The 25,568-nt window shown below is 39.0% G+C and overlaps 1 protein-coding gene and 1 long non-coding RNA gene across 11 annotated transcripts in view; one reads left to right on the plus strand and one right to left on the minus strand.

The window, feature by feature from the left end:
• CCSER1 (coiled-coil serine rich protein 1) overlaps positions 1-25,568 on the plus strand; it is a 1,044,860-nt gene that overhangs the window by 140,835 nt on the left and 878,457 nt on the right. The gene's annotated exons all lie outside the window — the stretch shown is intronic.
• LOC123371539 lies at positions 16,673-20,771 on the minus strand. Its single transcript, XR_006579829.1, has 3 exons — positions 20,704-20,771; positions 20,334-20,484; positions 16,673-17,157 (listed from the first exon to the last, which is right to left on the minus strand). It is a non-coding gene; the product is annotated as an uncharacterized LOC123371539 (long non-coding RNA).

Genomic DNA, 25,568 nt, shown 5'->3' on the forward strand with positions numbered 1-25,568 from the left:
ATCTTTTTATTTAACTTTGCCTTACTTGTTTTCTGTATCAGGAGTATATTTGGCTTTAGCATGGCTATAAAGATGGCATGTTTAAACTCTGATCCTGAAAAGGATACGTTGAAATACACGAGTTATACCCTTAATAAATCAGACACTGCACATCAGTGAAATTAAATGTAAGCAAGGTCTGGGCCTAAATTAGCACCAGTATTTTGTGCTTGTATTAAACAAGATAAACATTAAATGAATCTTTTAATAGACATGAACATCATATCTGTAATTCTAATGGTGTGGTTTCTAGGCTGTGGTTGCATTGTGTTCTATATAATATGTATCATGATTTAATCTGACTTCTGTCACAAAATTATTGCTATGTTTTTGGTTTCCAGATAGTCCAGGAAATTTTCCTGTTCTCTGATATTTATGCATATGAATGAATTTTTGCAGTACTGATTCTTCACTGTCACTTGTATTAAGTCTTTCATCCAGTGTGTGGATTTCTGTGTAGATTTTCGTATCCATTTAATTTTATTTCTTTATCAGTCCAATAGAGGTGCCAGTGTAATAAACACACCAAGAACTCTCTTGTTTACAGCCAGTGACACATACCAGGGTACAGTGCGCAGCTGTATCACCCCTGCCCTCCAACCTTAGGTACCTCTCAATGCCTTGCTGAAGTAGCTCCCACTTGGACTGCTTGCAAACAGCCTTCCAGCATGCAAGCCACATCCTGAGTGTCTCTGTGTAACTTCAGCCTGCCAGCCACACTTTGGTTACACTCTGGCTGTCACCAACCTTAATAATCATAGAGTCATAGAGTATCAGAGTTGGAAGGGACCTCAGGAGGTCATCTAGTCCAACCCCCTGCTCAAAGCAGGACCGATCCCCAACTAGAGCATCCCAGCCAGGGCTTTGTCAAGCCTGACCTTAAAAAACCTCTAAGGAAGGAGATTCCACCACCTCCCTAGGTAACCCATTCCAGTGCTTCACCACCCTCCTAGTGAAAAAGTTTTTCCTAATAGCCAACCTAAACCTTCCCCACTGCAACTTGAGACCATTGCTCCTTGTTCTGTAATACAACAACCCCCCCCACCACCACCAAAACCACTAGTCTTAGATCTTTCCCCAGAAATGTATGTCTTATACTGCCTAGGCATCTCCTGGAAAATACAAGTCAGATTAGGTCTGTTATTTCTTTAAAAGAATAATATGCACACAACTTGTCACCCCCAAATGGAGTTTCACAGACACTTCAATTTAAATACACTGGGTTAAATAAAACAATAAAACATGTTTGTTAACTTCCTGGGCTATCAGACAGTAGAAACTTCCCTAATTTACTTTATGGAGATTTTTGGCGTGCACTGCTGTGGGTGATTATTAAATCCAAAACTAAAGGCAGGCTTACATCGCAGGGGACCTGTATACCACAAAAAGTTTTATCCCTTTATTGCTGTAAAATTCTAGAACAAATATTTTGAGAGTTTTTACTGGTTAGTACCCTGCATGGAAAATTATGATTTTTGGACTTGCTGGGTTGTCTATTTGTTTATATAACAGAATGGCTTCCTCATATTACCAGACTGACTTTTAAAAAAAATAGTTTAATTTAAAATCAGTAACAATGTAGATTGAAGCTGTACTACAATAGTGAGGACTCATGATGAATTTTGTTACCACGTTTTCAGATATGAAGCTCAAGTTGTTTTAGTTTATCTTTAGATAACATTAACTGGGAGGATTTAGAGAACATCCAAAGCAGGATTTAGAGAACATCCAAAATGACTAATAGACAGCATGTGGTATTTAAATCTCTAACTGCAGTTTATAGATCCACAGGGTGCAATTTTTCTAGCCTTATATTATCTTAAAAAGATGGAGATTATTAAAAAACCACAATAGTCTTGGCTATAAGAATACAGAATAATCTACTTGGTCTTTAATTCCTATATATTCACTCAGAAGTGCAGAATCCTTTATAACTTGTACTTTTCCCCAATCCTATTTCCCCTTGTTTGTTCATATATTATCTTCCCATTTGGTTGTCCAGACTGATAACCTTTGTGTGTTTTAGTGGGTGTTCATGTGCAGCAACAGGCAGTGATTTAAGCTTCCATTTTCCAAATTTGGAATGCTTTAATACAATGCTTGATCAAGTTAACCAAACTATGTATCACTGGGGAGCAATCTGCTCAGACCTGACTCTGCTTTCATCTTCCAGATCAGCACAGATTGTAAAGCTGTAGACGAGAATCAACCCAAGTTTGGAGTTGCAGTATTGGAAGTATATTGTACTGTAAGGTAGCTGGTTTTTCATTCACCAGTGAAGTAATAAAACATACTGAGCTCCAGGTAGCCTGTCATAGTTAAATAAAAGGCTACAAAAATATAGGTGCTTCAGATGCTATTTGTGAAATAATGTTTTTAGAACACCACTGTTTTCAATTATAAGTTTGATCTAGCGAAAATTATCCATAGCTGCCTGAGCAGTGCAAGTCCCGGGAAGTTATGAATGCTGGGTTCTTTCCCAGGAGAAAGGGTGGCCTGCTACAGAGATAAAAAATCATTCCCTAATCCAGTGCCCTAAATTGTAGGGAGTAGTTATAGGGGAAGAGAGACATGTAAATGAGCTCCCATGCCTTATGCTTCCCTGTTTTCTGTTGACCACTTTCTCACAGTGGAGAAGGTCAGTCTTTAGCTATGAGTTCTGAATGAGATTTCACTTACATTACACTTGAACAGGCAGGAGTGACCAAAGAAACCACTTAATTTTTGTGTGCCAATTCAGGTTGTCTTGAGGCTTCTTATTAGCTTCCCGCTTTGCTTTGTCCATGGTGGGAAGTATTATTCCTAATCACTGGCTCTTGCTTCCAGAAGTTTCCCTAGCATAGTTTTACCTTCAATTTAGTTAAGTTTCTTCAGGGCAGAAACAAGATTAGAAAATTTCATCGCCCTGAAGTGGAAAGCATTGGAAAGTTAGGAGTAATTGAAAAAGGGCTTAAAGTGGAAACATTTGGGCAGATTTAACTCGATGTGTCACTAGTACTTCAGTTATTATACAGATCCATAGCTGGCAGCCAAAAAATTCTCAGTGGAAGCTAAAGAACTAGGCATCTCATTTCTTCTGCTTTTGCCTTATGTAACTTAAAAATACCCCAATATGTGCAGGACTATTTTAGGTAGCTTTATGCAAGTCACTCATTTTAATCACTCAAAACTACAAGGCGTGTGGGCTGGTGAGGACACTAGGATAAAGACTTCTCTTATTATAGTGCTTTTACTCCCTGCCTTAATGTCAAAATTTCCTTTTTTCTTGTGATCGGTATACAGATTTGTGTTTCTTAACCCACCATTTTTAAGTATTCTTAAAGTTTTAGTTACTTTTAACTGAAAATGTAGGAAAGTGTTCAGAGCATTGCATTTTGGTATAGAGAGGAATGGTGTTTGCAGTGTAGATTGTGTGAGGGCTGTTGCTAGGATATTGTAAGGACGTAGTCACAGTTGCGCTGCTGTTACCCATCATTACCATGTACACGCCAAGAGACCACACTGTGATCCGTTTGTTCATTATGGTGAGTATTTACTCACACAAGTAGTCTCATTAAAGTCAATGGAGCTATGCTCACCAGCATAAGGTGTTCTAGCTTTCAGTGCTTAAAGCCTCTTATTCAGCGTAACATTTAAGCTTGTACTTGAGTCTGTTCCTATTTGGAACAACACTTAAGCACATACATAACTGCTGTACTGAAGAAAGAATAGAGTGCTGAGCTGGGAGCATAGTTTTGGGTTGAGCTCAACTGCAGCTGCTGCTAAACCATAGTGAGCATTTAGGACCTGACATTCAGACATGTTGAGCACACACAACTCCTGATTGATAGAAAATACTGTATAGTAGTAATGGTAAAGCTGCTGTCCTGGAGACTGGAGAATACCACATAGATATTACTGGACAAGCCCGTAGAGTTTGGAGGAGATGATTTCTGGACTACAAATGATTTGAGCCTGCTGTCTGAACTGTAGGGGCAACTGTGTCTCAGCATGTGTAGTTGATGAATGTAGAAGGAGCAAACTGGCCGCCACAAACAGGCAGGGTGAGGAAATTCCTTTACTTCCTGCGCACATCAGAGTCAGGAAAGAATGAAAGCTGTTGTTAGAGGAGCAAACACAGGCGAACCAGTGTGAGATCGAAAAACCCACAGAAAGCACCATTAAATCATTGGAAGGGGTCTCCATTAAATGAAATTAATATTCCCATTAGGCAGAAGTCATTGCTTTGAAGTGTCATTGTACTTAAATCTCTTCTCTGAGGTATGTCCTGAGAGGTATATGTGATGGTCTAGAAATTTATATTGCGCTAGTAACCATGGTATCTGGGAGCTAGCCTGTGCAAGCCTGTGTATTTCATCAGTATGGCTTTGATACTGTTGCACTGTTCGTAAGTGGGATCATGTAATCATGTACACTTGATGTCTCACTTCTTTAGGAAAGTGATTTTACAAAGTCTTAGAGTTTGTAAAAACTTTATAGTTTGTTGTATTTGTCTATATATAGACATTTTGTATTCCCTTCTTAGTCAAAGTATACTTACTGGCCTAAGAAGTGTTTAAAATCAGAACTAATAAATAACAGACATGTCTAAACACACTGGAATAGTTTTTTTCCCTAATATTGATTTTAATGTCTAGTATCTCACAATTGCTTTGGGTTAGAAACAAAAGCCATCACTGGATAGAATGGAGGAGATTTTCAGTTTTTTTCAATCATATAAAATTTGCATGTCGTGTAAGATAACGGGACCATGAACCTGTCACTGATGTAGAACTGATTAGTGTTCATCCTGCACCTATAAGAGAAATTCCATGTTAGGGAAAAAATGTTTTACCAGCAAGCCAGATTTCATTAGAGACTGAAAGTCTAGGAATATTAGAACTTGTGCTTGCAGAGATGGATTAGCAGGAAGAGTGCAGGTGAGATAGTCAGAAGTGACTGATAAATGTAGTTTATCATATGGAAATCACAGTCACCACATGCTACATGTGTACATAAATCTACAATAATGTATGTACATTTATAAGCAGGTAATTGTTCACGTTGGATATTCATTTGCAAAATCTTTTTTTTTCTTCCTATACGCAAGACTAGTTGAAAAGAGTAAGATGGAATAAATGATTTTATGCTTCGTTTACTGAGCATTCTTATTAAGAAAAAAAGGTGGCTTACTGGCTAGCTCATCAGAAATGTGCTTCATATAATTTCTTCCAAAAGTCCTGTAGCGGAATCTTGCAGTGTGCAATGTATTGTTTTAACCAGACGCAGCCATAAAAGATACTGCTCTGTGAGGTAACACTCTGATTGTATAGAAATGTTTGAAAGTCCTGCCGCAGTGAATTTATCAAGCGGTTTGCAGTTTAGTTAGTTGAAAGGATGTATTATTATTCACTGACTGCATTAGCTCCCGGTTTGAAGAAAGATCTCAACTGCTTTAAAATGGAAGATAGTTACGAAAAAAAAATTGTGCACATTTACTACTTCATTTTATATTCCCTATATCTTTCTACACTTGATTAAATACTGTTGTGGCACTCATGAGAATAATTGGGATGAGCAAAGGCATTACTAATAGGAAAAAATTGCTGCCTCCAGCAAATACTTTCTCTTATTAGTCAAGGTGCCACCTTGTGAGAATGTGATTAATTTCAAATCAGAACTTTAATGATGCACCAATATAATACCGTATGTGGGTCATTTGTTCCCCCAGCCCCGAAACATCTGCTGGGCAATGAGGTGGTTCCTGTCTGAGTTGTATCTTTATGATGACCATTAAGTAAACCAGGGCTTCTTTGTTTGACTCATGTGGTGTCTTCAGTGTGGAATGTACTGTTGTTCTGAGCCTAATGTCAAAAGACTCCAGAAATAAATATCAGTAACTTCTTTCATTCAAACCAAACTTTGAGAAAGAGAAAATGCTTTGAATTAACTTTTATTAATGAAAGGCAGAATGAGGAGACCTGAGTTTTATACCCCATTGTGCCACTAACTGACTGTGTGACTTGACAAGGCCTCACCTGTAAAATGGGGGCTAAGACTGAACTACTTTTGCAGTGTCAGAGTAGCAGCCGTGTTAGTCTGTATCTGCAAAAAGAACAGGAATACTTGTGGCACCTTAGAGACTAACACATTTATTTGAGCATGAGCTTTTGTGGGCTACAGCTGACTTCATCGGATGCATAGACTGGAACATACAGCAAGAAGATATTTATACATACAAAGAACATCAAAAGGTGGAAGTAGCCATACCAACTGTAAGAGGCCAATCAGTTGAAATGAGCTATCATCAGCAGGAGAAAAAAAACTTTTGAAGTGATAATCGAGATGGCCCATTGTCCAATTGTCAACATCACATGTCAAAATATACATAGTAAATATCCTTAAATCAGACTCTTAAGACTTTCTCAAGTTTTCTTACTTTGTCTCTCTGTAGTTTTGATGATTATTGACTGAAGTATTTTTCGTCCGTTTGTGTGTGTACGATGGAATCAATGTTTACTGACATGTACTGAAAAAAAATCTAATTGTTCCAAGTCTATTTATAATGTGAAATGTTTTACTGTTCTGTGTAAGGTTCACTTAATTGGGTTGTGATTTGACCTTTGAAGCGAGGGGATGTAGCTAGCTAATGTGTGGCCTGTGCCATCTATAAAATACATTCTAGGTAGAACAAATAAAAGAAAAAAATAATTTTCAACATTGAATGTGCTACTCTTCAGGAAGGTATAAATGGTTGCCTTGTGCTAGCATGTGCCAGTGTATAGAGATTATTGGGTTTGGGGAAAACAGGACTTAATATCCAGTAGAGGTAAAAGGGAAGAAAGAAAACTGAAGGTTTTTTGTTTTAAAATATTTTACTGAATGATTTACATGGTATGTTTGGCTACTGCAAATTTAACTAAAAATGTTCACCAATAATTTTTCAAAAAAGATCATTTTAACCAAAATGATTTATTTTTAATTGTGAAGTGAGAAAAGCATGACAGTCTCCTGTAGTGTATTAAATATCTAAAGTAAGACGCATAAGTGATATGAACCAATCTAGTTTCATTCAAATGATTTTGCTAAGAGGGAAAGTAAAATTATATACATCAATGTCTAGAGGAATTAGGAGCCAGGTGGCAGAACCCTCAGTTAGGCTCTTTTGGACTCATAGACTTTAAGGCCAGAAGGGACCATCGTGATCGTCCAGGCTGACCTCCTGCACATTGCAGGCCACAGAACCTCACCCACCCACTCCTGCAATAGACCTGTAGCCTCTGGCTGAATTACTCAAGTCCTCAAATCAAGATTTAAAGACTTTGTTACAGAGAATCCACCATTTATGTTAGTTTAAACCTACAAGTGACCCGGGCCCCATGCTGCAGAGGAAGGTGGATATGCAGATCATAATCATTCATTTAGCTGATCATTAGGGCCTCAAACTTTTTATACCAATTGCTTTTATCTCTAAGCTTTTTAATCGGAGAAATTATTAAGTCAGAAAGCACTTTAAATATGGAGCCAGCAAATCTAAGAGTGCCATTTTCTAGTCTAGTCTTTGCCACTTTTAGTGACATCAGAAGCAATTTCACTGAAACTGTGCCTAATGCCCTCACCAATGGGTAATGCAGTCTAAGTAGACATAGCTATAAACCCTTGAGTGTTAAGGCTGTAGAGAGAAGCTTCTATAATATGAAGACCATAGTTTGTTCTCATTGAATCCCCAATCCCAATCTTTCATATATTTTGGGTGGAAATAACGGATATGGATATGTCAATAATTGTGTCTGTGGATTGCTTCTGACTCCATTTGCATCTCCGTGGGGCAGCTAATCGACAGTTTGTGGCTTCCCTTCAATATTTTCCAGCTGCGTGTTCCCCAATGTTATTCCTCTACCGAATGACTTGCACACACAGTAGAACCATTACGGTTCCACTTCATTGTGTTCCAATATGTCTGTACAGTACCAAGCACCTTTTGGGCACCTTTGCAAAACAAATACCGATAATAATTGTGGGCCTCACATTAGTTGCTAGGATTCCATCCACAGAAGTCTCATGCTCATAAGTAATTCTTATGAATAGCTTTAATCTAAACCAAACTTTTTTTTAAAAAAAGAACCTGTCTTAAATGACTTTGCTTTTTTGTTGTGTGTGTGTGCATGCGATGAGAACATGTACAAATATATAATTTATTATATTTTAGTAACAATAAATACTCCCTTATCTTTCAGTATACAAAATCAGCTCATGTTGGTATAACAACAGATCAGAAGTTAAGGGCTTTTCTCCATGAGAAATGAGCAGGCATAGCTATTCTGGAATAACTCCCATTGTGGACACTTGTGAAATTAGTGACTTTACTTCATTTCTGGATCAGCTATGCCAGCAATTTCCTTTGTGTGGCTCAGGCTCAGATCTTTTCTCTTAGCCAAGCTGTAAGTTGAAACTTCCTTAACCTGTGAAATAGAGTCTAATAGAGAGAAGAGATTATTTTCACTACCCTAGAAAAGAATTCTGTGATTTAAAAAAAAAAATCATTGACTGAACAAAATAATGTTATCGTTTTGGTATGAACTCTGCTTTATGAGGTATCACAAAGGCATTTACTTTTTGTTGCAAGCAGTGTTAATTATTACTGGGTCAAATCTGGAGGTCTTTTCTCAGTGCCTAGTCTGTTCAGAAGATCAGAACAGTTCACTGTAGAATCAGAGTGGCTCCCAAGTATCAAAAAATAAAAATAAGAATTAAAAATCTCTTCTTCTTCCCCCCCCCCAACCTATAGAACAATAAGTGTGGTTATTTTATTGGTTGTTTGTTTGCTGGTTTACATCTGGGTTGTGTGTAGAAATTACTGAGATAAAACTAGGATGAAGAAATGTATTCTACATTTAGTTCTGAAAATGGTGGTTTGCCTGAATAAGGTCTGAGGCCTGATCTGCACTTAAATGTAAGTTAACTGAGCTCTATTGCTCAAAGGTATGAAAAATACACACCCCTCAGCTTCGGTATAGACACCAGTATGTTGACAGAAGAATTCTTCCTTTAATCTAACCACCTCTCTTGAGGAGATGGTTTTACTACACTACAGTGGTGCAGAACTGCAGCGGTAGCACTTGTAGTGTAGACATAACTGCTTTTGTTAATAACCTGCTTTTGTTAATGCTGTTGAGTACTAGCGGTGTGCTCAGTTCAGTTCTTATATCCAGAAAGGCAACAATTAAACACTAAAGCATGGGGAAACCACATGGTGCAGATGCATATGGGTGCAGGTGTTCTTTTAACTGTAATCTCTAGGTTTCCAAAACATCAAAGAGGGGTGGGGATGTATTAACACTTAGAGATCTTGCAGAAGTGTTTCCTTGGGAGTGGCTTCAAAATAATAGGGGCTAGTCACACTCTGATGGCTAGGGCATTCTTAGGCTGTATCTACACTTACAAGCTTACAGTGGCACACAGAGCCAGCTTTATGAACGGTGGGGCCTGATTCGAATACACGGCAGGGGCCCGGTCCGGGGCTTTGGCGGCACTTTGGCGGCGGGGGCCCACTCTGGGTCTTCCGCGGCACCGAAGGACCTCCTGCCACCGAAATACCACTGAAGACCCAGAGCGGAGAGAGAGACAGACACACACACACGCCGCCGCTGCTGAAATGCCGCCAAAGAACCGGAGTGGATCCCCCTTTCCCTCCCCGCCTCCGGGTGAGTAAAAAAAAATTTTTTTTAATTAAAAAGACGCCTAAGGTGCGGGGCCCTCTTAGGCACAGGGTCTGATTCCGGGGAATGGGCTTAAAGCCAGCTCTGGTGGAACAGCTGCACCGATACCACTGTGCTGCTGTAAGAGTGCTCATGTAGTTCTCCCGTTGACATAATAAAGCCAACTTAATGAGCGGCGGCAGCTGTGTCAGCCAATGTAAGTGCTAGTGTAGACATGGCCTTAGTGTAAGGGCCAGCGCAGAAGAAAGCATGGAGCCAAGAGTGGGAAAAAGATATTTTTAAAGGAATGGTGAACCATATTGCTTGTTTTTATCCTTTACACTTCAATCTCCCTGGTCACTTAATAACAGACCTAAAAGTGGCAATTCTTCAGCAAAAAAACTTTAAAAACAGACTCCAGAGTGAAACTGCAGAACTGGAATTAATTTGCAAACTGGACACTATCAGATTAGCCTGAATAAAGACTGGCAGTGATTGGGTCATTACAAAACCTAAACCTAATTTCCCCAATACTGTTACTCACACCTTCTTGTCAACTGTCTGAAATGGGCCACTGTCATTACCACTTCAAAAGTTATTTTTCCTCCCTTGGTATCCACCTGTCAATTGAATTGTCTCGTTAAACTGACCTCACACTCGGTAAGGCAACTCCCATCTTTTCATGTATTTATACCTGCTTCTGTGTTTTCCACTCCATGCATCTGATGAAGTGGATTCTAGCCCATGAAAGCTTATGCCCAAATAAATTTGTTAGTCTCTAAGGTGCCACAAGGACTCCTCGTTGTTTTTTCAGTCAGTTAAATCAATTGAAACTCAACATATTCCTAAGTCACTAGGCACTTTTGAAATTTCAACCTCAACTTCCCAATGATTTTTCACTTGGTTTGTGCTCTTAACTCTCAGAGAGGCTTATGAAAATCCCACCATTATTCAACAAATATGAAGTGCAGTCTGCAGTATTAGCCCCTTAAGTTTATAGGTACAGATCCCTAATTGGCTAGATGAACGTCAGGACAAAGTTTAGCCTCCCATGTAAGAGTGTTACACAGAAATGGTATCCTAAGTGTATGTGGCAGAACGTGAGATATAATTGAGAAATTAATTTACTTGCATTTGGAACCCCTATCTGTGGCATTGGAATTACTTTAAAAACCGGCCTAGGTAGTTTTTATCAACTGCCACTGATAACAGCAGTAATGATTTGTTGTTTTTATTGTGGATAAGCATCAATATTTAAATTCTTACAGCTTTGCATTACCAAATAAATTTATGATGCAGAACCCTGAGGCTAAAATTGAAGGCAATTATACTGCGATAGCAAATTTGTTTTTGTTTTTACACAGATCTGTGGTGAGTGTCCTTTACTACTTGTGATTTTAAATTATTTTTGGTGATGCTTTTCTAATACAAACAGAGTACAACTGAAGTTCAAAATAAGTCCATCCGGAAATGTCTGAAGACTTGTAATTCAGACTGTATTTCACCAGGAGTTTGTTTTTCTCTTATCCACTTGGTGGCAGTAGGACTCTTTATAACACAATAAATGTTAATGTAAAATGTGTCCATATTTCTCAGAGTAGAGGATGGCTTGATTTCCTACATAATACTATAAGTAAGCATTTCAATTAAAGCATAAATTATGAGCTCCTTATTTTCTACTAATAAGTAAGTGATAATGCTTCAGGAGTATTTAGTGGAAGAAGACATAGCAAAAGTGTTTTGTGGCACAGAACAGTGGAAGAGAAATTAGGAGATTAGAGTTTCCCAGCACTTGAGGTCCATGACAAGGAGGGCTTTTAGCTTTTATTACTGCTGATACTACTGTCACAGCCAGGAAGCAGTAAACCTGTGATGTTACGAAAGTGGCAGTATCTTGTTCCAGGGATTGGAAACATGTGAGATCACTCAGCAGTAAAGAACCCTGACAGGTAAATTATTTTGACAAGTCAAATCTTTACATTAAAGCTCTGAAGGGTCCAGCATCAAGCTTAAAATTTGGAGTGGAGTCGCGTGTTGTGTGGCACAGAAGGAAGTGAGCCCCAAAGCCACTGAACAACTGGTAGGCTAAGTGTTTCTGCCTGTGATGCAGAGAAATGGTGTCCAAGTGATATAACTGACCAGCCAGTCCCCATATATTTTTCCTGTTTCTGTAAGCAACTAGAAGGAAGAAAAGATGTTTCTTGATTCTTGGGTACTGAATTAATTTATGCATTGGGAGCAACATTTGTCCCTGTTACTCTTTAAGGTGCCACAAGGACTCCTCATTGTTTTTTCTTAGTGTTTTGAGCCAAAGTCAGGGATGCTATCTCTTTAACCATGCAGAAATACAAAATATAGATACTGGCCAAATTTACAGAACATGTTTTATGCTCAGTAAATTTGTGTGGAGTATTTTTGTTTGTATTTAGCAGGTTGTGTGAATAGCACAAATATTTTGCATGATATATCCCAGATTTTTAAAACAATGCATGCAAAATCATGCATGAGACAGCTACTACTACACATGCATTGACAACAGCTGGAAACACTGCAACACGTACATTTTTATGCGTGTATAACTTTCAATGTCGGGGTCAAAATTGGTAAATAAAGTATACATTTTACATTGTTTAGAAGTATTTCACCTCTACTGCAACTCAAAGCTGAAAATTACAACTTTTTGTGCTATACTGTACACAGAAATTTTGTAGTGCTAGCTACTTCCACAAGATGTTATGTTTGTATCCTGAGAAGCAAAAAAATACGTAAACTGTTAAATGTTGGCATTTTTTCCTTGTATCAGATGTCTGATTTAAAACCCTTGTTACTCAAAGTGCTATCAGACTGGTCTTCCAAAGCAGTCTAGCGAAGCTAACAGGAAGAATCGTCTTGTGGTTAAAACAGGATTGGAACTCAGGACATCTGGATCCCATCACAATAGTAGCAGAGTTCCTTTCAAATATTTTAAAAGTGAGGGGGAACATCTCTCTCTTATGTACTATTATCTACTCAACCTGGAGGGAAAATAGCTTGATTGGTTTACAGGGGCTTATGTGTGTGTGGGTATAGTGAGTGTATTTTTTGTCAGTGTGTGTGAAGAACTTACTGAGAGAATGCTAGGTATTGAGCTCTGTCAGTGGTGAGTTTTGTGGCAATACTTAACTCTTGCCAGAGTGAATTTCACAATCCAGGCCCAACTCCTTTGAAAATTCTCCCTATTGCACTCTCAAGTTTCCATCTGTTTGTCAACAGTTGTATTTTTTCAGTGTAGCATAGCTGTCAGAGGAGGTCATTGCCACAAGGATAGTGATAACTCAGCTAGGGCCATTTCCTAGGTCTTTGAATATCAGGCCACAGCCTATTTTAAAATGCACTTTGTATTTGATGGGGAACCAGTGCAGGGATCAAAATACTGAAATGATGTGTTTGTGTTTGTCAGCAGATGGGCTGCTGCTGCATTTTGTATCAAAATACATTTATTCATTCCTAGGCCAGGTCTACACTACAGATCTATATCGGTATAACTAGATCACTCAGGGGTGTGAAAAATCCACACCTCTGAGCAACGTAGTGATACCTACCTAACCCCTGCCACCCCATCTAGACATAACTGTGTCAGCGTGAGAGCTTCTCCTGCTGACAAGCTACCACCTCTTGGGGAGGGGGATTAACTACACTGATGAGAGAAGCTCTCCCATTGGCACAGGGGTGTCTTCACTTAAGTGCTACAGTGGCAAAGCTGCATTGGTGCAGTTGAATTTCTATCTCTTCATCCGCAGGCTAGATGTAATTATACCATTAGAGGCTGCTAAAAGAGTTGCTTTGCTATGGCAGAGTCACTGGTTTCTCCATTGTAGTGCATGCAGCAAAGGGATTTAAGAAGCTGCAGTAGTATGTAAATATATGAATAACTATTTTCAGTTGAGATTTGTGAGAGTCTACATAAATAAAGACATGATAAAATATTTGTCAGCATGGTCTGGTTGCTTAACGATGGAGCAAGAGCTTGGTACACCTGTATTCCAAACCCAATGGTAGTGCCTCACTCTATGGCATATGTCAGTTCACCTGTGTTTCTGAGACTCCACATCTTTAAAAAAATTAAAATGGGGATATTGATTCACCACATAGTAGCACGAGGAAACAATTAATATTTGCAAAATGTGAGAAACCTATGAAGGGAGGAAGCATGTTTTATGCAAGGGGTATCTTGTTCTCTGGTATAGAAGGCAAATGAGTTGTCAGCTGGGACAGTGTGCATATTTTCACTGTAAATCTGGGAATATCAACACTGATGACTCATTACATTTGTTTACAGTCTTCTGCCTTCATCATAGTACAGTATTTACACTGAGTCCATAATCACCAGAAAGAAACTAGAAAGTGATTCTCACCATTTTAATTTATGTGCATAGACTCTGTAAATTCAGAATTAGGACTCTGCAGGTGCTGGCCAGGGACTTTCTGCAGGTGTCTTCAACTCAGCACATTGAAAGTATAATCTTCATTCACAGATACAAAGTTAGACTTCAGAATTTTATTTCCAGGACCTCTGCCCATCTCCCTTGACTTCTTAGGAGAGAGCCTTAAAAAGAAAAAAATCTTACAAATGTATTGTGATGGGGTGTACACTCCACCCTGGCAGGGACAAGGTTAAGGGGAGCTAGAGAGCCCAATTAACCTATTCTGTGGCACCTGGAGAGGAGAGAGGTAATTAAGCACTCAGCTGGGGTGGTTAGCATACTGGAAGGACTGCAGGGCAATTGGGAGAGGAGACACAGGAGAAAGGTAGTTGGGAGTTTACTCTCGCTGAGCAAAGATGCACTAAGGGGCTTGTAGGAATGAGCTTGTATCCTGGGACTTTTCCAGAAGGGAGAAGGCAGCTGAGGAGAAGGAGACTCCTAAATCAGGCCTGGGAGAAGAAAGCCCAGGAAAGAAGTCCTGAGAGTCAGTGGCTCAGGAAGAGCTGGGCCTCCAGGGAAAAAGGTCTGGCAACACTGTCATAGAGTGAGGAAGAACTCTGCAGAGCTTGGGAAAGAGGTGAAGAGTCCACAGATAACTGGGTCCAGGGGTGATGGAAGAATTTTGGTTCCTTTGTGTTTGGACATGGTTACCTGATAGTCCTCTTGGCAGAGAATGAAGTCACAATGCAGACCGCTGGAGGAGGGTGAAGCAGAGGGGCTGCAACATCAGCTCTTGCCACAAGGAGGCACTCTGGGATTGAGAGTGTTCTACAGTATTTTTAGAGAACATCAGTAGAAACATTGATCGAAGAACGAACCTGATGCCCTAGCTTGGACACAGGAAGAGTTCTGCTTACCTTCTCACTAAGGGCATGACTCAGACAGGTGATGTCAATAGAAAAACTCCCATTTACTTCAGTGGATTTGGATCAGGACCGGACATCAGAGAGAATAAATATCCAAGTGACTTACACCAGTTTCACTATCACAGCTATGCTCAAAGGTATGGTACGAATGAGTCAGCCTTTTTTAAGCTCCTCCTTATTCTGATAAATGGTTTAAAATGATAATGGCATTCTTAAGTGTTTCCATATCAATGAATATCAATGGGGTGTTTCTATAAGAGATATGGGTTGCTTTTCTTACACTGGGGTTAAAGTCATCTAACACTGGCTTACAATTCTGTTAATAAAAACTTTTGGAAGCTTATGCTGATTTCCTAGACATACAAGATCAGTATTCAATTGGAAAGTTTATAGAACAGATAATTGTTTTCTTAAAATGCAAATTTCAACATTAAGCTACTATGCTGAAAATCTGTTGTTAGTAGATCATCTCCCAACTGATTTGCCATTCAGGATTCATCTCTCGGGATGTAGTCAATTCGGATTAACTGAATGGTGAGATTAAAGCCTTTTATTATGTGTGAGCTGTGGGTTCTCAGCACCTCTGAAAATCAGGGCCTAAGTGTAGTGCATAATTTGAACACAGAAGAAATAGCAATGCGCTGTTAGCTGAGTTGCAAGTGCTAATATGCTTAAACTAAAAGACTGTCATGCACCCATTGCTAAATGAAAATAGACTCTGTGAGAAACCTATTCAGTATGTGTGTATTGTTGATTGTCTATTTATGCTATACATTTTTTGGCCTAAAGACAGTATACACAGAGCACACAGCTGTTAGCAAATAATAAATAATGGAACTGATTCAATGACAGCTAAAAATTGGGGCGCTCTAGACAATTATATTAAAATATTATTCCAATTAGTACAAGAGGACTGCATTCCACCCTCCTAAATTAGGCAGTTGGGGATTACTGGCAAGTAAAAAAAAGCATTATGGTGGCAATCCTTTCGTCTTGGGAGGGAATTGCACAAAAACGTGTCAGTGTTTCCATGACCTTGAAGATTTTTTTAATTAATAACTCATTTGGGTAAAAAAAAAAAAAAAGGTAATCAGATTTAAAAAACAAAAAATGGTGGCCTTACATTGCTTTCTGTGCTGCAGATATGTAAACATTATTTTGAAAAATAGGGATTAGGAATACTTTCTAGTGTAGCTACATCTAAATATCTCATGCCAAGGACAGTACACCTCTCAGTTAGTATAGAAAGCTACCCAACCCCTTTTACGCAGGTAGCATACTCATCTTTTTGACAGTTAGAATTGTGAACAAGATGACTAATTCAATGACTAGATACAGTATATGTTATTTTGTAGCAATCTACAGAGCCTTCAGAAAGGGCTGTAATTTGCTTATTAAGTGAATGTGTATTTTCACTTAACACCCCTATAATAGAAAAAGACAAAGAATCAGTATAGTTTTGTTTAAAAATACTTTATGTCCATTAACGAGATGGAAAGAATTGGATCCCTCAAAGAAATATTGCAGGTACCACTTAAACTGCAAAGCTGTACAGCCAACAGAAATAGCTGAAGACACATTGAACCAGCTGTTTCACCTTCTCAAGAAATGCAGAGTAAGAGGGTGTAGCCTAGTAAGTAGAACGGTATAAGACTCTTGAGCTCCATGTAAATTTAGCACGGTGGCAGCAGACCTAGTATGTGTATGTCTAACTGATCTGGGAATTGCCTTTCCCAGCTGCACTGTTGTTGTACCCTAAGTACATAAATAGTTGACAGAAAGAAAAGGGTAAATCGATAGTGAAAACAATGTTAATTTCAAGCATTCAAATGTGTCCTAAGCGATGGGCAACAGTAATGAAATGTGTTATTAAAAACGCAGGAACAGGGTTGTTGCTTTCCAATCTTGGTGCAAGGTTTCTAATTTAAATAACGCTTTGGGGTCAAACATTGCTGTCTTGCATTCTGTATGGCTGCCGCTGGTGTAATTGGAAGCTTGCACGGGATGCTTCGATTCCGCAAGTTCCCACTTCACTGCCTCTTCACACAGTTAGCATTAGCAGCTGAACTTTTTCTGCACCAACATTTTCGTGTCCTCCCTTATACATATGGCCTTCAGAATTTAAGAAAAAAAGAATTTAAAAGAGAAGCTAGGGAAAATATATGCTGGGGGAAAAAATCAGACATGTGAGCAAAACCCTTTCTGAAAGAATGATTTAAACCCCTGTTTACCAGTGAAAGTGTTATAGGCTCAAGTTACCATGGAAACGGAAAGAATTCAAATAATATTAGCAACAGCCTATCTATTATGGTATTGCATTAATAACGCTGTAGTCAAGGGTCATTTGCAGTTTCATGTACAAGCAACTGTTTTCAGTAATTTTTAACCAAGAAAGCAAACAATGTTACAGACTAGAAACTAGCATTAAAAACAGAAGTCTCAGCATTCAATTTCTTATTGCGGGGGGGAGGGGAGAGGCTCTTCCTTTTGCCAGTTATTAGGAGGAAGCAATTGTATTCATTTAAACACATATAGAAGAATGTATAATATTATGTACATACTCTCTAGGTTCAGATGCTGTTTTCTCTTACAGAAAAAGTCACCGTGAATTCAGTCTTAGCTCCACATACACTACTGCAACTAGTAGCTGGTGAAAATGACATGTTTAGAAATGTGCAAACTATTTGAAAATATTTTTGTGATTTAGCCACTGAACTTTGATCTGCCATATCCACACCCCTTTGTTATATTTGCGTCTCACAAATATTCATGTGAAAAAAGTTGTGTTTGTATGGATGTTTGTGGAAAATGGATTCTGGACCAAATTGTGAAAATTTAATTTGTTTGCTAAATGAAAGTGATTGGTAATCAGTAGTATCAGAAGTTTGCCCTGTCAGTTTATCCAAAAAAGAATGCTCTTTATTGAAAGTGGATTGTCATGGTTTGCCACTAGAATTGGTGACAGGTTGTGACAATGAGCTATGCTGATGGTGCCTATGTTAAGATTGCCTCAGTTGTCTCCATAGGACCTAAATGTGTCTCCTTTGCCAGACATCAGCATTGGCCTGCTAAACCCAGGGTTGTGAGTTCAATCCTTGAGGAGGCCACTTAGGGATCAGGGGCAAAAATTGGTCCTGCTAGTGAAGGCAGGGGGCTGGACTCGATGACCTTTCAAGGTCCCTTCCAGTTCTAGGAGATTGGTATATCTCCAATTATTACCTATTACTGCTCCGTCCCTTTTTTATTGTGTGTGTTGTTCGGAAGTAAAAGATAGTTCTGTTTCACTCTCTCTACTAATTAAGACAATTACAAAACCCCAGATACATTTGTTTAAATGTTGCCCAGATTACTGGCTGAAGCCCTGATTTTGCTTTTAGGGAGATTTGATCACAACCTTCCCAAGTAGCTCTGTGCAGGTGCACATGCACTACATCTACCAATTTCTTGGTTACCATGACAGAAAATTCAATAAATGTAGCTGGTGTTCCATGTTCCGTATGGTGTTCAACGAGAATATGGCATCATCACAGGGAAGAATTGTGTTCCCAAACCCATGAGACATAGTCTTGGCACTTACACGATCACCAGGATGGACAAGGATACATGACTATATTCCTGACCGATAGGATCACATGCAGCCCTTGGCCAGAGCCCTGACACAGGGAACATTAAATAATCCAGACAAGAATCTAACTCTACCTTTTGTGTTTGGAACCTTACATACAATTGCAATGCTGATTCATTTCAAATCTGGTCCAGCATACAATTTTACAATAGTCTAATTGAACAAATGAAGAAAAATATGTATACATTCTAAAAATGTCCTAATCTGGCAGGCCCAACTTCTGACTTCACACATGGTTTACACACTCTCTCTTAGAGATTTAATCATGCCACCCTCATCCTTGTTACAGTTACACTCAGCCAATTAGGGATCAGATAGAATACTCTGTTACTAGGGTGACCAGTCACACACACATGGCAAATATAGTTTATAAGCAGTGCAGAGACTGAAGTTTGCCCATGAAACACTGGTTCAGTAATGAACAATTTTTTAAAAACAAATAGGGAAAAAAGGGAAAAAATAATCCAAAACCTGTTTGATGTGAATAGGTCACCATCTCTAGGCCTGTCCTGTCCAAAAAGCAGGTGTACTGCTTGTCGCTTCATGGCCATTTATTTTACAGAAAACAAAATGCTGCTCATGGCAGACAATGTGAACTGACAGAATGTTTAGTAGAAAAGAAGCATGTTTGGCCTAAATTGTTTTGCTTGGCTGACCAATCCATGGAATAATCTTTTAGATTATCTGTTATCCACAGACTTCCAGTATAAATGTACTTCACGTAGAAGTCTGCAGTTAACACTGTATTCCGTCTAAATGCAGGATAGAGAATACTGAAGGAACTTGTTTTGTCTTTGGAGGTGTAACTTGGCACTAGACATGTGGAAAATTTTCCCCAACCCATATGATAATACCTTTACTTATGCACATACACGGTGCTTTACATATTACAACAACTGTAGAAACATTAATTTGCTTTGTGGATCAGTTACGTGTTGCTGATGTATTCCTTCTCATGGTAGAAAAGCAATTAAACCAGGTTTTGTTTGATCATTTTAAACTTCATTGTGTGGGGTTTTTCAAAGAATCTGAGCCTTTGACTGCATTCTTATATGGTTTGTTGTTATCAAAGTAAGAGCCAAGGGCTAAATTCACAAAAGAAACAAACTTTTAGGCAACAAGAAAATCATTGGGATTCACCAAACCTGAGTTTGGTGCCTAGGCTGTCTATATAATGAATGGGAAGAGAGAAGCACCTTAGACTGGAATTCGTAAAAGCCAGCATGCTAGCTGGCTCCTTGCCTAAGGTAGCTAATAGAAAATGCCAAGACAAGATGTGCAGGTGTGTGCTAAGCCCTGCCCCTCTCTCAGAGATAGGCACCTGCGTCAGGGCTGCAGGGAGGTGCCTCCCTCCGCTTGGAATTCTCAGCTATAAACTGTCTTTGCATTAGGTGCCTCTGCTGTTTATGCAAAAAGTCAGGGGAGGGGGGCCTCCCCCCTCAAACTTTTAGCTCAATGGTTAGGGTATTCACTTGGGATGTGAGAGAACCCCAGTTCAAGTGCTCTTTCCCCCCCCTCCCCCGGAGGGGAGAGGGGATTTGAACAGAGATCTGACATCTCTCACGAGTGCTCTAGCAACTGGGCTCTGGGATATTCTGCCCCCCTTTTATATAAGCTCATCTATACGGGCCTGATGCAATAGGCAAGCTCTGAACACACTTACCAAATCGGGCCCCACAGGAACGAGAGCCTTTCCTCTGTCTATCTTCCCCTGGTTCATGAATTGCTCTGGGGCTTAGGTGTCTTGACACCTGGTGCGGGGTTGCAGTTCACGTGTTCAGAGGCAGAAACATACGCACTCGAGGAAATGTTTACTGCAAAAAATTAGGCAGCAAGCAAGTTTAGGCTCCTGTGGGGGCAGCTGAGTGGGGATTTTGTGACTCTCATTGGGCCCTGATTCTGGGATTTAGTTGGCTAAAGTGGCAGTTAGGTGCCAAAGTCCTCTCGTGAAACTAGCCCAGTGTCTCCGGTGAGGTTGTAGCTGAATATATTTAGCAGGCCCAGATTTATGCATGAAAAAGGGTTTACTTTACCTTGGATACCACAAAGAATGTGATTGTTGTGATTTTTAAAACAAGCACAATGAAAAAGCTCAAGTGCTCTGGAATCCTCTTAGAATGTGGCATGTAACAGTCCCTTTCTGACTGGATTTTCATTTTTCTTACTCATGGTGGGATTGGAGTCAAATCTCAATCATGCTGGCACACAGCAGTACACACATCACTGTAATGATGTTAACATTGCTTTTAGCTTGATGCTCCATTGCTCCATGATTAATGCAGTCTTACGTGATTGGTGTCTTGATCAGCAATATCAAGACCTGATTCTTAACTATGGATTGACTGGAACCAGGAATCTTTTTGAAGATACTAATGAGAACATAAAATAGACTTAACTGTTTGCCTGATTCCTTGGAGTTGCTCGCACATAAACTCCATGTCCATAAAAAGCCAAAGATCTCTCTAAAAAAGAGTTTAAAATAATATTCCTTATACTTAGGGCCTGCTCCTACGTCTATTGAATCCAGTGGTAAAATTTCCCATTCAATTCGGTGACGTGTTCTGTGATGGGTGAGGTGAATGGGGAGCACCACAACAGATTAAATTTAGCATTGACAAATGCAAAGTAACACACATTAGATGGAATTTTTTGAATTAACTGTAACCACTCAAGAAAAAGAACTTTAGATGTTGGCTCAATGGAATCTTCCATTTAATGTGCAGTAGTCGTCCAAAGAACGAACAAAAGCATAGGGGAGATAGGAGAATAAGAGAGAAAATAATGCATTACCATTATACAGGCAAATCACAGGTGAAAACAGATATGAACAGAAGTTAAGATGGCTCTAAGCCCCAGGGGTGGCCAAGTTGAGCCTGAGAAGGAGCCAGAATTTACCAATGTACATTGCTAAAGAGGCACAATAATACGTCAGCAACCCCCCATCCGCACCCCAGCGCCTCTCACCTGCCGGCAACCCCCAACAATCAGTGCCTACTCTGCCCTCCCCCTACCCACCACAGTAATCTGTTTCACATGTGCAGGAGGCTATGGGGGGGGGAGTGGGGAGGAATGAGGGCATGGCAGAATCAGGGGAAGGGGCCTTGGGGGAAGGAATCGAATGGGGGCAGGGCTTGAGGCAGAGCAGTGAGCACCCCCCGGCACATTAGAAAGTTAGCATCTATAGCTCCAGCTCCGGAATCAGTGCCTAGGTAAGGAGCCGCATATTAACCTCTGAAGAGCCACATGCAGCTCTGGAGCCACAGGTTGGCCACCCTTGCTCTAAGCCATGTATTTAGGCAATTCCTTTCACTGGTAGTTTTGGAATTTCTTCTTCATTAGTCTTAAATTCACACTCATTTACTGGATAAATTGTTTCCACATATTAGTCGACCATAGAAAATTTGCTTACCAACTATTACAAGATTTATTGTTCCCTTTTCTAGAGTATCTCATATACCACTAAGAAAAAATATGATTATTGGATGGCTCTATTTAGAAGAGGAAGCTGCCCATGGTATATGAAATATATCCAAAGGCTTTACATTAGATACAGAGATTTGTAGAATGTTGGCAAAGTATTCTGCGTTTTAAAATTTTCTTCCTGTTGACTGGGTTATTTGTATTTTTATTTTCTTTTTGAAGTATGTGTGAGAGGGCAGAAGGGGAAATACTTCATTATGTCCATGAATTATTCAGTTATGGTTCTCAGTGCTAATATTACTTTAAATAGCTTAATATTTTCCTTTTAGTGTGTGTCAGATTTTTTCCTAATGCAGATTGTGTGCCACATTTCTCAGCTGGCTACAGTCTTGATGAAGTACTAGCTGCTAGCAATCCCTGCAAACAATTTCAGACCTTAACTATAAATGATTAATACTAATCTTATTTTCTGGCACCACATAATTTACAACCATATATAAATAGACGTGTGTTCTGCTGTCTGTACATTTTTTTGACAAGAACCCATTTACTCTCTCCAGAGAGTCTTCTCCCCACCCTTGAAAATTTTATCCCCAAATAGTACCCTACACTTTCCCCCCAGCACAAACATAAAGCTGTGCTTCAGATTTTGCCCTGTTTTGTGTCATTTGCGTTGATAATTTATTTTACAATTAATATCCACAAGCTGGATTTTATAGTAATAATATAACACAATACTCTTTGTTTAGTGCCAGCATTCAGTCTGTAATTCTTTTTACTTTCAGTAACTGAGTCAGTAATTTTTCTGAATGTGAGAAGCCAATTCCTTAATCGAAGGGCATAAACACAAAAGCCTAGAGAATCTCCAATGTATATTAGGAAATCTGTGTGCAGAAAATGACCAGAAACAAGAACCCAAGAAAAATAACTGGAAAGATACTCTGGGTACCTACCAATATGTCAAAATATTTTTGAGCTAAGGTAAAATTTTAGAATGTGTCCAAGTCCCATTTTCAAAAGGAAAATAGGCACTGAGGCTACTAAGCCTTGTTAAAGTCCAGAGAATTTATCTACCATTGAAATCTATGGGACTTAGGCACCCAAGTCACTTAGGCACTTTTGAAAATCCCAGTAGATGCCTAGAGACCTTTGAAAATCTGGACCTGTAGTCTCAGTCACATCATTCCTGATGTGCTCCAGAATACCATGGATGTTTGTGGGGATTTTGATTTCTGAAGAATAAAGTATTTATAAAATATTTTGCTTGTAAACAAAGAAGAGATTTCAAAAGGATATCAATAGGATCTGATAATCCAGATTCAGTAAGACCTCTGGCAGCAATGAGCAAGACAGGCTCTAGGCACCAGCAAAGCTTGGGGCGGCAACATTCCAGGGGCAGCATTCCGGCCATTCTTTTTTTTTTTTTTTTTGGTTGGGCAGTTGTGCTTCGGGTGGCAAAAAAACTAGAGCCGGCCCTGGCATTGAGTGTTCTATCAGCAGCAGTCTCTTAATGTCATGTAATGGAAGAAACAAAAATAAAGAAATGCAAAATTGATTTTAGCGCAAAGTATTAATTTACCTCTCTATAATGTTTTTACTGAGCAAAAGTCTCAATCTGACAATATTCTGTTGATAATACAGAGAAGCCTCATTGATTACAGATACAAAATTCTTACCAGAAAACCCCACCTCAGAATGTAATGTTATAACCCAGATGGTAATGTATAATCAAAGTTAACTGTCAGAAGAAGAGTGATGCTCAGCATATCTTTATGAAAAGGTTAATAAACTTCAGCCATTAAATGGATGTCGCTTCATTAAATTACTTGCAATTGAAATGCTTAATGTCACCCAAGCAATAGTCAAGACTGTTATGACATTGCTATAATTAGATGGCAATCTGTATCATCTACATAAAAGAACCTAGGATCATACTGAAGGATGACAGGTCCAACAACAATGTGTGTATACGCACACGCGCACACACACACACAAGCAATGGTAACAGAACAAAGCCTGTGCCCACTTGTTTTGAGAACAAAATTGATCAGACCTAAATCTCCCCCTAGACACCAGCACTGATGTGAAAAAAAGTAAACCAGCTGAAAAGCAATCACAATGGACTGCACTTAGCTGCATTACTGAATGCTGCTAGAAATGCCAAAGACACCAATAATGACAGAGAATCTGTGTCCGCCACCATTAGGACATCATTGTATGCTTTTAACCATGTTGTTTTAGGAGTATGAAGTCTGCAAAACTCAGATTGAAGATAAAATTGTAACAAATTAATAGTTTTATTTGGAATTTTTATAATTTTCAGATTGGTCTACTAAAATGGAGTGCAAATCTGAGTCTCATACACCATTTGTGGCTATCCAGTTCTAAATTGCTTCATTCTGCCTGAGTTTGTAAATTATGTTGACTTGATTTAGTGTGTGGTTTTATTTAGTTGACTGGTTATTTTGGAATTAAATAGAATTATTACATTAATATGTTTGACTAATATTTGTGCACTTACACGTGTACTGTGTTTATCATCCATAAATAAAATATTACTATTTTAAATGAGTGCAATTTTGAGTGTCTCTGATAAAATGTGTAAATGGAAACTGGTCCAGTAATTGATGGGTCCAGAGTGCTTCTCTACAGAAGGAATTATTTATCATTTGTAATTCAAAAATGCTTAATGGCTCCAATCAGAGATGGCTCCTTTATGCTAGGCACTGTACAATCACTTGTTAATAAGACAGGCCTTGTCCCGAAAAGCTTGTAATCTTTGTTTTAGAATTGTGTTTGGCTTTAAGCCCTGTGTTACCTTAATGTCATCTGGTAAAAACATTTGAGAAAACGTACTGTATTATGTAACTTGGCCAAAGCTTTCAAAAGACCTACTAGCTTGAGGGAGCCACTCGTCCAGTACTCAGCTGTCTTCAAAAATCACTGTATGTAGCCCTTGCTAGAATGAAACCATCTTTTTAGCTAATATTTCTTAGTTTAAGAAGTCTGGGCCTGATCTAAAACCTAATGAAGTCAAAGAACTTTGGATGTGACCTCTATCAATACGATGAAAAAAGGACAGTTGGACAATTTCTCTTGTTGCTCAGAGTTTTCAATAATAATAAAAAAATAGTTCCAAACAAAAAGGCAAGGCCTTCAGGTACCTACAAATATTGTTGAATGAATACTCCATTCTGATTAGGTATATTAAGGTGATTGTTGAGAAGTAGTCTGAACTGAGGCATGTATGGGGGCCATTTTACCCAAAATACTAATACATCATTATTTTAAATTCTTGACTAATTCTTGACATTTGCCTAAATAACTATACCACTTTATCCAGTTAGAGCTAGAAACAAAATACCTAATCTAATATCCATAAGTAAGAAACTGTGAGAGAAACTTTTTAAAGTTACCAGAAGTGACATGTCTATAAATAATTAAAATACAGAACATAAACCCCTCCACCAAAATCCTA

The sequence above is a fragment of the Mauremys mutica genome, chromosome 5 (assembly GCF_020497125.1).
Source record: "Mauremys mutica isolate MM-2020 ecotype Southern chromosome 5, ASM2049712v1, whole genome shotgun sequence".
NCBI classification, from domain to species: Eukaryota; Metazoa; Chordata; order Testudines; family Geoemydidae; genus Mauremys; species Mauremys mutica.